Raw genomic sequence first — 12,261 nt, 5'->3', positions numbered from 1 at the left:
TAGAACCATTGCTGTCAATCAAACCGTTCATTAAATATTCATGAATATGTTAAAAACCTACTTTTGCGAACTAGTCCCTGGTTTTTTGCCCGATCGGAACCAGACCAGTCTAGGACAATTCTATGGACTCTCTAGATCAATAATTATCAAAAAAAAGTTGAACTTTTGTATTTGTATGGCTGTAATAGGGTCATTTATAAAATGGGTGTGGCAAAATACACTCAAAAGCCTATAAATCCTAAATGAAAACTCAGAACTTCACAAAAATTGGTGAGCATATGTGTCATAACATCACAAACAAGCTTGCAAAATTTTATGGAGATTGGACAATAGTTGGCGCTATAACTGTTAAAAAGCTTTAAAACCATATATTTCCTATGGTAAACTGCCTGTATTGGCTGTAAATGGTCTTTTCCATGTCTGATCATATAATTTTCATATCATAATGTTCAAAACTAGTGCAATACAATTCTCTGGACTCACTAGATCAATAATTGTCAGAAAAAGTTGAACTACTTCATTTGGATAGCTATAATAGGTTCACTTCAAAATCTGGCCTTTACCAAGTGTCCCCGAAAGCCTATATCTCTTTAATCAATGCTCAGACCTTCTTAAAAACAAGTCAGAACGTGTGAAATATCACCCTGAACAAGCATGAAAATTTTCAGACAGATCGGACAAAATTTGCCTCTATAACAGTTAAAAAGGTGAAAATGATATGATTTAATGGCATGTTAAGCCAATAAGTGGTATTTTACTGCCCCCTGCTGTTTAAAATAGTCATTTTCTCATATTGGTATTGGTATCAGCCATGGTAAATCATGATAAATGATGGTGTGTGTGTGTGTGTGTGTGTGTGTGTGTGTGTGTGTGTGTGTGTGTGTGTGTGTGTGTGTGTGTGTGTGTGTGGTACAAATATAACAAAGGTTTTATTTTCCAACATGAAAACAAACATAACAGAGTGCTAGTGCACAAACAATAACCGACAATGATAATGGATGAGAGGGGAACTTAAATACACAGATCAAGACAAGGACAACAGGTGACGGTTATGATGATGAGGAGCAGGTGATGATGAGGAGGGTGATGAGGAGCAGGTGCAGGTGATGACGACAGATGGTGAATGTGATGAAGACAGAAGGTGAATGTGATGAAGGTGAATGTGACACCAATATCACTGAAACATTTGTGTGTGTGTGTGTGTGTGTGTGTGTGTGTGTGTGTGTGTGTGTGTGTGTGTGTGTGTGTGTGTGTGTGTAGCATTATTGTGTGTAGCATATGTAGCAATTATGCATTATTGAGTTAACATGGAAACACTGGTTTGCTTTAGTGCAGAAAACTGGTCAAAATCATGAGGTTTAAAGTGAAAGTGAGCCAATAAGTGGTCTTCTACTGCCCTCTGCTGGCCATTCTACTTATTAATTAAATTTTTCCACATGTGCTTGCATTTATACTTGAATACACACTAAAAATCACTTATATAGCAATAACTATTATAACACAATCATATTTTGTCAGTGTTAATCACTTTATTTGCACTGACACTTCAAATAATTGCTAGTAATGTGGTAAATCATGGTAAATCATGGTTAACTATGCTCTGTGTGTGTGTGTGTGTGTGTGTGTGTGTGTGTGTGTGTGTGTGTGTGTGTGTGTGTGTGTGTGTGTGTGTAAGCATGCATTGAGTTAACATAGATAAACTGGTTTGCTTTAGTGCAGAAAACTGGTTTAAAGTGAAAGTGAGCCAATAAGTGGTCTTCTACTGCCCTCTGCTGGCCATTCTACTTATTAATGAAATATTTCAACATGTGCTTGCATTCATACTTGAATACACACAAAAAAAATCACTTATATAGCAATAACTATTATAACACAATCATATTTTGTCAGTGTTAATCACTTTATTTGCACTGACACTTCAAATAATTGCTAGTAATGTGATAAATCAGGCTAGAAACATGGTAAATCAAAGTAAATAATACTAGATTGTCGTTTATCTCCTGGTAAATAATACTAGAACGTGGTATATCATGGTAAATCACGGTTAACTATGCTGTGTGTGTATGTGTGTGTGTGTGTGTGTGTGTGTGTTTGTGTGTGTGTGTGTGTGTGTGTGTGTGTGTGTGTGTGTGTGTTTGTGTGTGTGTGTGTGTGTGTGTGTGTGTGTGTGTGTGTGTGTGTGTGTGTGTGTAAGCATGCATTGAGTTAACATGGAAAAACTGGTTTGCTTTAGTGCAGAAAACTGGTTTAAAGTGAAAGTGAGCCAATAAGTGGTCTTCTACTGCCCTCTGCTGGCCATTCTACTTAATAATGAAATATTTTACATGTGCTTTTGCATTCATACTTGGACACACACTAAAAATCACGTATATAACTAACTATTATAACACAATAATATTTTGTCAGTGTTCATCACCTCATTTGCACTGACACTTCACATATTTGCTAGTAATGTGGTTAATCATGCTAGAAACATTGTAAATCATAGTAAATAATACTGAAATGAGGTGTATCAAGGTAAATCATGCTAGAATCCTAATAAATCATTCTGGAACATGGTATATGATAGTAAATCATGCTAGAATCATATTAAATAATTCTAGAATGTGGCAAATCGTTGTGGGAGGAGCCTATTTTACTCAAATGGCTATAACTCAATAAGTAAATGAGATATCTTCACCAAACTCAGTACACATGTGTATGGGTTCAATTTGAGGTCACAGTAAACAATTCTATGGAGATCGGAGCATAGGTGGCGCTATAACTGTTAAAAAGCTTTAAAACCATATATATCCCATGGCAAATTGCCTGTATTGGCTGTAAATGGTCTTTTCCATCTATTATGTCAGTGGTTACATGCTTGCTAAATAAATCTTAATAACTTTTGATGCTTTTGTGCTTAAATGCCTTAAAGGCCTTAACTGCTTGAACCCCGATAAATGCTGCTTGCAGCTTTAATTATTAGGGGTTCAAGCACGAAGTGCTGAAACCCTATTGTAATTGTGCTGATTTTTATTAGGGGTTCAAGCACGAAGTGCTGAAACCCTATTGTAATTGTACTGATTTTTATTATTATTATTATTATTATTCTCCCCTAAAACGCATCGTGCAGCCCAAACCGTAAGAGCTGGAACCTTGAAACTTGGCCAAATGGTAGTCCTCAATTTGGGGAGAACCTATCAAAGTATGACCCAGATTGGCCCATAGGTGGCGCTATAGCGACCAAAAGCGCGAAACTGCTCATAACTCCTAGACCGTATGTCGTAGACTCAAGTGTCCTATATCATTGGAAAGCTGGACGCCTGAAGGTCAAAACGTATATCTCCGATTTTATTTCAGGTATGCAAATTTTTCCGCCATTTTGAATTTTGTCAAAAACCTACTTTTGCGAACTAGTCCCTGGTTTTTCGCCCGATCGGAACCAAACCAGTGCAGAAATGTTCTTTGGAGTCTGAAGATCAATAATTATCGAAAAAAAGTCGAAATTTCGATTCCTGGTCGCTAGCGGGTGATAAATTAATGTTGTGGGAGGAGCCTATTTTACTAAAATGGCTATAACTCGAAAAGGAAATGAGATATCTTCACCAAACTTGGTACACATGTGTATGAGTTCAATTTGGGGTCATAGTAAAAAAATTTCGACGATTGATCACATGGTGGCGCTATAACATGAAAAAAACATGAAAAGGGCTATGACCACGTGACCGTTTGTCCGATTGACTTGAAAATTGGTATGCAGTGTCTTGGTCCAAGGTGCCATGTATGTCTATGAGGACATTGGCGTACCTCGAAAAACATGACAGCCATCGACCAATGAAATTTGAGCACCTATTAGACAAGGTTAACGGAGGCCGATCGGAACGATACTCGATGGGCATGTTCAACTCATGGCCCTAGAGGTCTGTAAGAATTTTGAAAGAAATCGGCCACTAGTTGGCGCTAACGAGTTTTATGGCTCTGTAATCACGTGGTGTTACACTTATTGTCACAAAATGCATATCATTTGATAGATCTGCTCATGCTGAACAACTTTGCCTCAAGAACCATTGCTGTCAATCAAACCGTTCATTAAATATTCGCAATTATGTTAAAAACCTACTTTTGCGAACTAGTCCTAGGTTTTTTGCCCGATCGGAACAAAACCAGTCTAGGGTAATTCTCTGGACTCTCTAGATCAATAATTATCAAAAAAAAGTTCAACTTTAGCATTTTTCGCATGGGTATATTGGGTCATAATGAAAATGGGCGTGGCAAAATGCATTTAAAAGCCTATAAATCCTAAACGAAAACTCAGAACTTCACAAAAATTGGTGAGCATATGTACCATAACAGTCTAAACAAGCATGTAAAATTTCATGAAGATCGTACGATAGGTGGCGCTATAACTGTTAAAAAGCTTTGAAAACCATATATTTCCTATGGTAAATTGCCTGTTTTGGCTGTAAATGGTCTTTTCCATCTATTATTTCAGTGGTTAAAAGCTTTACAAATAAAACTTAATGTCTTAAATGCTTATGTGCTTAAAGGCCTTAAATGCTTGAACCCCGATAAATGCTGCTTGCAGCTTTAATTATTATTATTATTATTCCGCCCTAAAACGCATTGTGCAGCCCAAACCGTAAGAGCTGGAACCTTGAAACTTGGCCAAATGGTAGTCCTCAATTTGGGGAGAACCTATCAAAATATGACCCCGATTGGCCCATAGGTGGCGCTATAATGACCAAATTTACTAAATTGCTCATAACTCCTAGACAGTTTGTCCTAGAGTCTCAATTTTAGCATCACTGTGATCCCTGGCTCCAGACGGACAAAATGGCTATCTCCAAATCCCGATCCGAGCAAAAAAAAATTTGTTATGGGCAATTTTGTCCAAAACCTACTTTTGCGAACTAGTCCTAGGTTTTTGGCCCAATCCAGACCAGACCAGTCTAGCACAATTCTCTGGAGTCTCTAGATCAATAATTATTGAAAAAAAGTTGAACTTTTGCATTGGCCTGGCTGTAACAGGGTCATTTAGGGAAGGGGCGGGACAAAAAAAACACTCAAAAGCCTATACAACCTAAGGGAAAACCCCAAACTTCACAAAAATCGATGAGCAGGTGTGTCAGACCATGGTGAAGAAGCATGCCAAGTTTCGTGAAGATCGGACCATAGGTGGCGCTATAACTGTCCAAAACGTCTCTTCTTATTAGGGGTTCAAGCACGAAGTGCTGAAACCCTATTGTAATTGTGCTGATTTTTATTATTATTATTATTATTATTATTATTCCGCCCTAAAACGCATTGTGCAGCCCAAACCGTAAGAGCTGGAACCTTGAAACTTGGCCAAATGGTAGTCCTCAATTTGGGGAGAACCTATCAAAATATGACCCCGATTGGCCCATAGGTGGCGCTATAATGACCAAATTTACTAAATTGCTCATAACTCCTAGACAGTTTGTCCTAGAGTCTCAATTTTAGCATCACTGTGATCCCTGGCTCCAGACGGACAAAATGGCTATCTCCAAATCCCGATCCGAGCAAAAAAAAATTTGTTATGGGCAATTTTGTCCAAAACCTACTTTTGCGAACTAGTCCTAGGTTTTTGGCCCAATCCAGACCAGACCAGTCTAGCACAATTCTCTGGAGTCTCTAGATCAATAATTATTGAAAAAAAGTTGAACTTTTGCATTGGCCTGGCTGTAACAGGGTCATTTAGGGAAGGGGCGGGACAAAAAAAACACTCAAAAGCCTATACAACCTAAGGGAAAACCCCAAACTTCACAAAAATCGATGAGCAGGTGTGTCAGACCATGGTGAAGAAGCATGCCAAGTTTCGTGAAGATCGGACCATAGGTGGCGCTATAACTGTCCAAAACGTCTCTTCTTATTAGGGGTTCAAGCACGAAGTGCTGAAACCCTATTGTAATTGTGCTGATTTTTATTATTATTATTATTATTATTATTATTCCGCCCTAAAACGCATTGTGCAGCCCAAACCGTAAGAGCTGGAACCTTGAAACTTGGCCAAATGGTAGTCCTCAATTTGGGGAGAACCTATCAAAATATGACCCCGATTGGCCCATAGGTGGCGCTATAATGACCAAATTTACTAAATTGCTCATAACTCCTAGACAGTTTGTCCTAGAGTCTCAATTTTAGCATCACTGTGATCCCTGGCTCCAGACGGACAAAATGGCTATCTCCAAATCCCGATCCGAGCAAAAAAAAATTTGTTATGGGCAATTTTGTCCAAAACCTACTTTTGCGAACTAGTCCTAGGTTTTTGGCCCAATCCAGACCAGACCAGTCTAGCACAATTCTCTGGAGTCTCTAGATCAATAATTATTGAAAAAAAGTTGAACTTTTGCATTGGCCTGGCTGTAACAGGGTCATTTAGGGAAGGGGCGGGACAAAAAAAACACTCAAAAGCCTATACAACCTAAGGGAAAACCCCAAACTTCACAAAAATCGATGAGCAGGTGTGTCAGACCATGGTGAAGAAGCATGCCAAGTTTCGTGAAGATCGGACCATAGGTGGCGCTATAACTGTCCAAAACGTCTCTTCTTATTAGGGGTTCAAGCACGAAGTGCTGAAACCCTATTGTAATTGTGCTGATTTTTATTATTATTAGGGGTTCAAGCACGAAGTGCTGAAACCCTATTGTAATTGTGCTGATTTTTATTATTATTATTAGGGGTTCAAGCACGAAGTGCTGAAACCCTATTGTAATTGTACTGATTTTTATTATTATTATTATTATTATTCTCCCCTAAAACGCATCGTGCAGCCCAAACCGTAAGAGCTGGAACCTTGAAACTTTGCCAAATGGTAGTCCTCAATTTGGGGAGAACCTATCAAAGTATGACCCAGATTGGCCCATAGGTGGCGCTATAGCGACCAAAAGCGCGAAACTGCTCATAACTCCTAGACCGTATGTCGTAGACTCAAGTGTCCTATATCATTGGAAAGCTGGACGCCTGAAGGTCAAAACGTATATCTCCGATTTTATTTCAGGTATGCAAATTTTTCCGCCATTTTGAATTTTGTCAAAAACCTACTTTTGCGAACTAGTCCCTGGTTTTTCGCCCGATCGGAACCAAACCAGTGCAGAAATGTTCTTTGGAGTCTGAAGATCAATAATTATCGAAAAAAAGTCGAAATTTCGATTCCTGGTCGCTAGCGGGTGATAAATTAATGTTGTGGGAGGAGCCTATTTTACTAAAATGGCTATAACTCGAAAAGGAAATGAGATATCTTCACCAAACTTGGTACACATGTGTATGAGTTCAATTTGGGGTCATAGTAAAAAAATTTCGACGATTGATCACATGGTGGCGCTATAACATGAAAAAAACATGAAAAGGGCTATGACCACGTGACCGTTTGTCCGATTGACTTGAAAATTGGTATGCAGTGTCTTGGTCCAAGGTGCCATGTATGTCTATGAGGACATTGGCGTACCTCGAAAAACATGACAGCCATCGACCAATGAAATTTGAGCACCTATTAGACAAGGTTAACGGAGGCCGATCGGAACGATACTCGATGGGCATGTTCAACTCATGGCCCTAGAGGTCTGTAAGAATTTTGAAAGAAATCGGCCACTAGTTGGCGCTAACGAGTTTTATGGCTCTGTAATCACGTGGTGTTACACTTATTGTCACAAAATGCATATCATTTGATAGATCTGCTCATGCTGAACAACTTTGCCTCAAGAACCATTGCTGTCAATCAAACCGTTCATTAAATATTCGCAATTATGTTAAAAACCTACTTTTGCGAACTAGTCCTAGGTTTTTTGCCCGATCGGAACAAAACCAGTCTAGGGTAATTCTCTGGACTCTCTAGATCAATAATTATCAAAAAAAAGTTCAACTTTAGCATTTTTCGCATGGGTATATTGGGTCATAATGAAAATGGGCGTGGCAAAATGCATTTAAAAGCCTATAAATCCTAAACGAAAACTCAGAACTTCACAAAAATTGGTGAGCATATGTACCATAACAGTCTAAACAAGCATGTACAATTTCATGAAGATCGTACGATAGGTGGCGCTATAACTGTTAAAAAGCTTTGAAAACCATATATTTCCTATGGTAAATTGCCTGTTTTGGCTGTAAATGGTCTTTTCCATCTATTATTTCAGTGGTTAAAAGCTTTACAAATAAAACTTAATGTCTTAAATGCTTATGTGCTTAAAGGCCTTAAATGCTTGAACCCCGATAAATGCTGCTTGCAGCTTTAATTATTATTATTATTCTGCCGTAAAACGCATCGTGCAGCCCAAACCGTAAGGGCTAGAGCTTTGAAACTTTGCCATATGGTAGTACAAAAATCGAGGAGAGGTTATCAAATTATGACCCCGATTGGCCCATAGGTGGCGCTATAGCAACCAAAAGCGCGAAACTGCTCATAACTCCTAGACCGTAAGTCATAGACTCAAGTGTCTTATATCATTGGAAAGCTGGACGCCTGACGAACAAAACGTATATCTCCGATTTTATTTCCGCCATGATAGATTTTCCGCCATTTTGAATTTTGTCGAAAATCTACTTTTGCGAACTAGTCCCTGGTTTTTTGCCCGATCGGAACCAAACCAGTGCAGAATTGTTCTCTGGAGTCTGAATATCAATAATTATCAAAAAAAAGTTGAAATTTCGATTCACGGTCGCTAGGGGGTGCAAAATTAACGTTGTGGGAGGAGCCTATTTTACTAAAATGGCTATAACTCCAGAAGTAAAAGAGGTATTTTAACCAAACCTGGTACACATGTGTAAGACGTCAATATGAGGTCACGGTAAAAAAATCGCGGCGATTGGTCACATGGTGGCGCTATAACATGAAAAAAACATAAAACAGGCTATAACCACCTGACCGTTAGTCCGATTGACTTGAAAATTGGTATGCAGTGTCTTGGTCCAAGGTGCCATGTATGTCTATGAGGACATTGGTGTATCTCAAAAAACATGGCCGCCATCGGCCAATGAAGTTTGAGCACCTATTAGACAAGGTTAACGGAGGCCTATCGGAACGAAACTCGGTGGGCATGTTCGACTCATGGCCCTAGAGGTCTGTAAGAATTTTAAAAGAAATCGGCCACTAGTTGGCGCTAACGAGTTTTATGGCTCTGTAATCACGTGGTGTTACACTTATTGTCACAAAATGCATACCATTTGATAGATCTCCTCTTGTTGAACAACTTTGCCTCAAGAACCATTGCTGTCAATCAAACCGTTCATTAAATATTCGTAATTATGTTAAAAACCTACTTTTGCGAACTAGTCCTAGGTTTTTCGCCCGATCAGAACCAAACGAGTCTAGGACAATTCTATGGACTCTCAAGATCAATAATTATCAAAAAAAAGTTGAACTTTTGCATTTTTCGCATGGGTATATTGGGTCATAAAGAAAATGGGCGTGGCAAAATGCACTCAAAAGCCTATAAATCCTAAACGAAAACTCAGAACTTCACGAAAATTGGTGAGCTTATGTGCCATAACATCATTAACAAGCATGCAAAATTTCATGGAGATCGGACTATAGATGGTGCTATAACTGTTAAAAAGCTTTAAAAAACACATATTTCCTATGGTAAATTGCCTGTATTGGCTGTAAATGGACTTTTCCATCTATTATTTCAGTGGTTAAAAGCTTTCTAAATAAATCTTAATGTCTTAAATGCTTATGTGCCTAAAGGCCTTAAATGCTTGAACCCCGATAAATGCTGCTTGCAGCTTTAATTATTATTATTATTATTATTCCGCCCTAAAACGCATTGTGCAGCCCAAACCGTAAGAGCTGGAACCTTGAAACTTGGCCAAATGGTAGTCCTCAATTTGGGGAGAACCTATCAAAATATGACCCCGATTGGCCCATAGGTGGCGCTATAATGACCAAATTTACTAAATTGCTCATAACTCCTAGACAGTTTGTCCTAGAGTCTCACTTTTAGCATCACTGTGATCCCTGGCTCCAGACGGACAAAATGGCTATCTCCAAATCCCGATCCGAGCAAAAAAAAATTTGTTATGGGCAATTTTGTCCAAAACCTACTTTTGCGAACTAGTCCTAGGTTTTTGGCCCAATCCAGACCAGACCAGTCTAGCACAATTCTCTGGAGTCTCTAGATCAATAATTATTGAAAAAAAGTTGAACTTTTGCATTGGCCTGGCTGTAACAGGGTCATTTAGGGAAGGGGCGGGACAAAAAAAACACTCAAAAGCCTATACAACCTAAGGGAAAACCCCAAACTTCACAAAAATCGATGAGCAGGTGTGTCAGACCATGGTGAAGAAGCATGCCAAGTTTCGTGAAGATCGGACCATAGGTGGCGCTATAACTGTCCAAAACGTCTCTTCTTATTAGGGGTTCAAGCACGAAGTGCTGAAACCCTATTGTAATTGTGCTGATTTTTATTATTAGGGGTTCAAGCACGAAGTGCTGAAACCCTATTGTAATTGTGCTGATTTTTATTATTATTATTATTATTATTATTCTGCCGTAAAACGCATCGTGCAGCCCAAACCGTAAGGGCTAGAGCTTTGAAACTTTGCCATATGGTAGTACAAAAATCGAGGAGAGGTTATCAAATTATGACCCCGATTGGCCCATAGGTGGCGCTATAGCAACCAAAAGCGCGAAACTGCTCATAACTCCTAGACCGTAAGTCATAGACTCAAGTGTCTTATATCATTGGAAAGCTGGACGCCTGACGAACAAAACGTATATCTCCGATTTTATTTCCGCCATGATAGATTTTCCGCCATTTTGAATTTTGTCGAAAATCTACTTTTGCGAACTAGTCCCTGGTTTTTTGCCCGATCGGAACCAAACCAGTGCAGAATTGTTCTCTGGAGTCTGAATATCAATAATTATCAAAAAAAAGTTGAAATTTCGATTCACGGTCGCTAGGGGGTGCAAAATTAACGTTGTGGGAGGAGCCTATTTTACTAAAATGGCTATAACTCCAGAAGTAAAAGAGGTATTTTAACCAAACCTGGTACACATGTGTAAGACGTCAATATGAGGTCACGGTAAAAAAATCGCGGCGATTGGTCACATGGTGGCGCTATAACATGAAAAAAACATAAAACAGGCTATAACCACCTGACCGTTAGTCCGATTGACTTGAAAATTGGTATGCAGTGTCTTGGTCCAAGGTGCCATGTATGTCTATGAGGACATTGGTGTATCTCAAAAAACATGGCCGCCATCGGCCAATGAAGTTTGAGCACCTATTAGACAAGGTTAACGGAGGCCTATCGGAACGAAACTCGGTGGGCATGTTCGACTCATGGCCCTAGAGGTCTGTAAGAATTTTAAAAGAAATCGGCCACTAGTTGGCGCTAACGAGTTTTATGGCTCTGTAATCACGTGGTGTTACACTTATTGTCACAAAATGCATACCATTTGATAGATCTCCTCTTGTTGAACAACTTTGCCTCAAGAACCATTGCTGTCAATCAAACCGTTCATTAAATATTCGTAATTATGTTAAAAACCTACTTTTGCGAACTAGTCCTAGGTTTTTCGCCCGATCAGAACCAAACGAGTCTAGGACAATTCTATGGACTCTCAAGATCAATAATTATCAAAAAAAAGTTGAACTTTTGCATTTTTCGCATGGGTATATTGGGTCATAAAGAAAATGGGCGTGGCAAAATGCACTCAAAAGCCTATAAATCCTAAACGAAAACTCAGAACTTCACGAAAATTGGTGAGCTTATGTGCCATAACATCATTAACAAGCATGCAAAATTTCATGGAGATCGGACTATAGATGGTGCTATAACTGTTAAAAAGCTTTAAAAAACACATATTTCCTATGGTAAATTGCCTGTATTGGCTGTAAATGGACTTTTCCATCTATTATTTCAGTGGTTAAAAGCTTTCTAAATAAATCTTAATGTCTTAAATGCTTATGTGCCTAAAGGCCTTAAATGCTTGAACCCCGATAAATGCTGCTTGCAGCTTTAATTATTATTATTATTATTATTATTCCGCCCTAAAACGCATTGTGCAGCCCAAACCGTAAGAGCTGGAACCTTGAAACTTGGCCAAATGGTAGTCCTCAATTTGGGGAGAACCTATCAAAATATGACCCCGATTGGCCCATAGGTGGCGCTATAATGACCAAATTTACTAAATTGCTCATAACTCCTAGACAGTTTGTCCTAGAGTCTCACTTTTAGCATCACTGTGATCCCTGGCTCCAGACGGACAAAATGGCTATCTCCAAATCCCGATCCGAGCAAAAAAAAATTTGTTATGGGCAATTT

This window comes from Scardinius erythrophthalmus, assembly GCF_964197995.2.
Source record: "Scardinius erythrophthalmus genome assembly, contig: HAP1_SCAFFOLD_85, whole genome shotgun sequence".
Lineage (NCBI taxonomy): Eukaryota > Metazoa > Chordata > Actinopteri > Cypriniformes > Leuciscidae > Scardinius > Scardinius erythrophthalmus.
The sequence above is the reverse complement of the archived record's forward strand: the minus strand, read 5'-3'. Positions refer to the sequence as shown.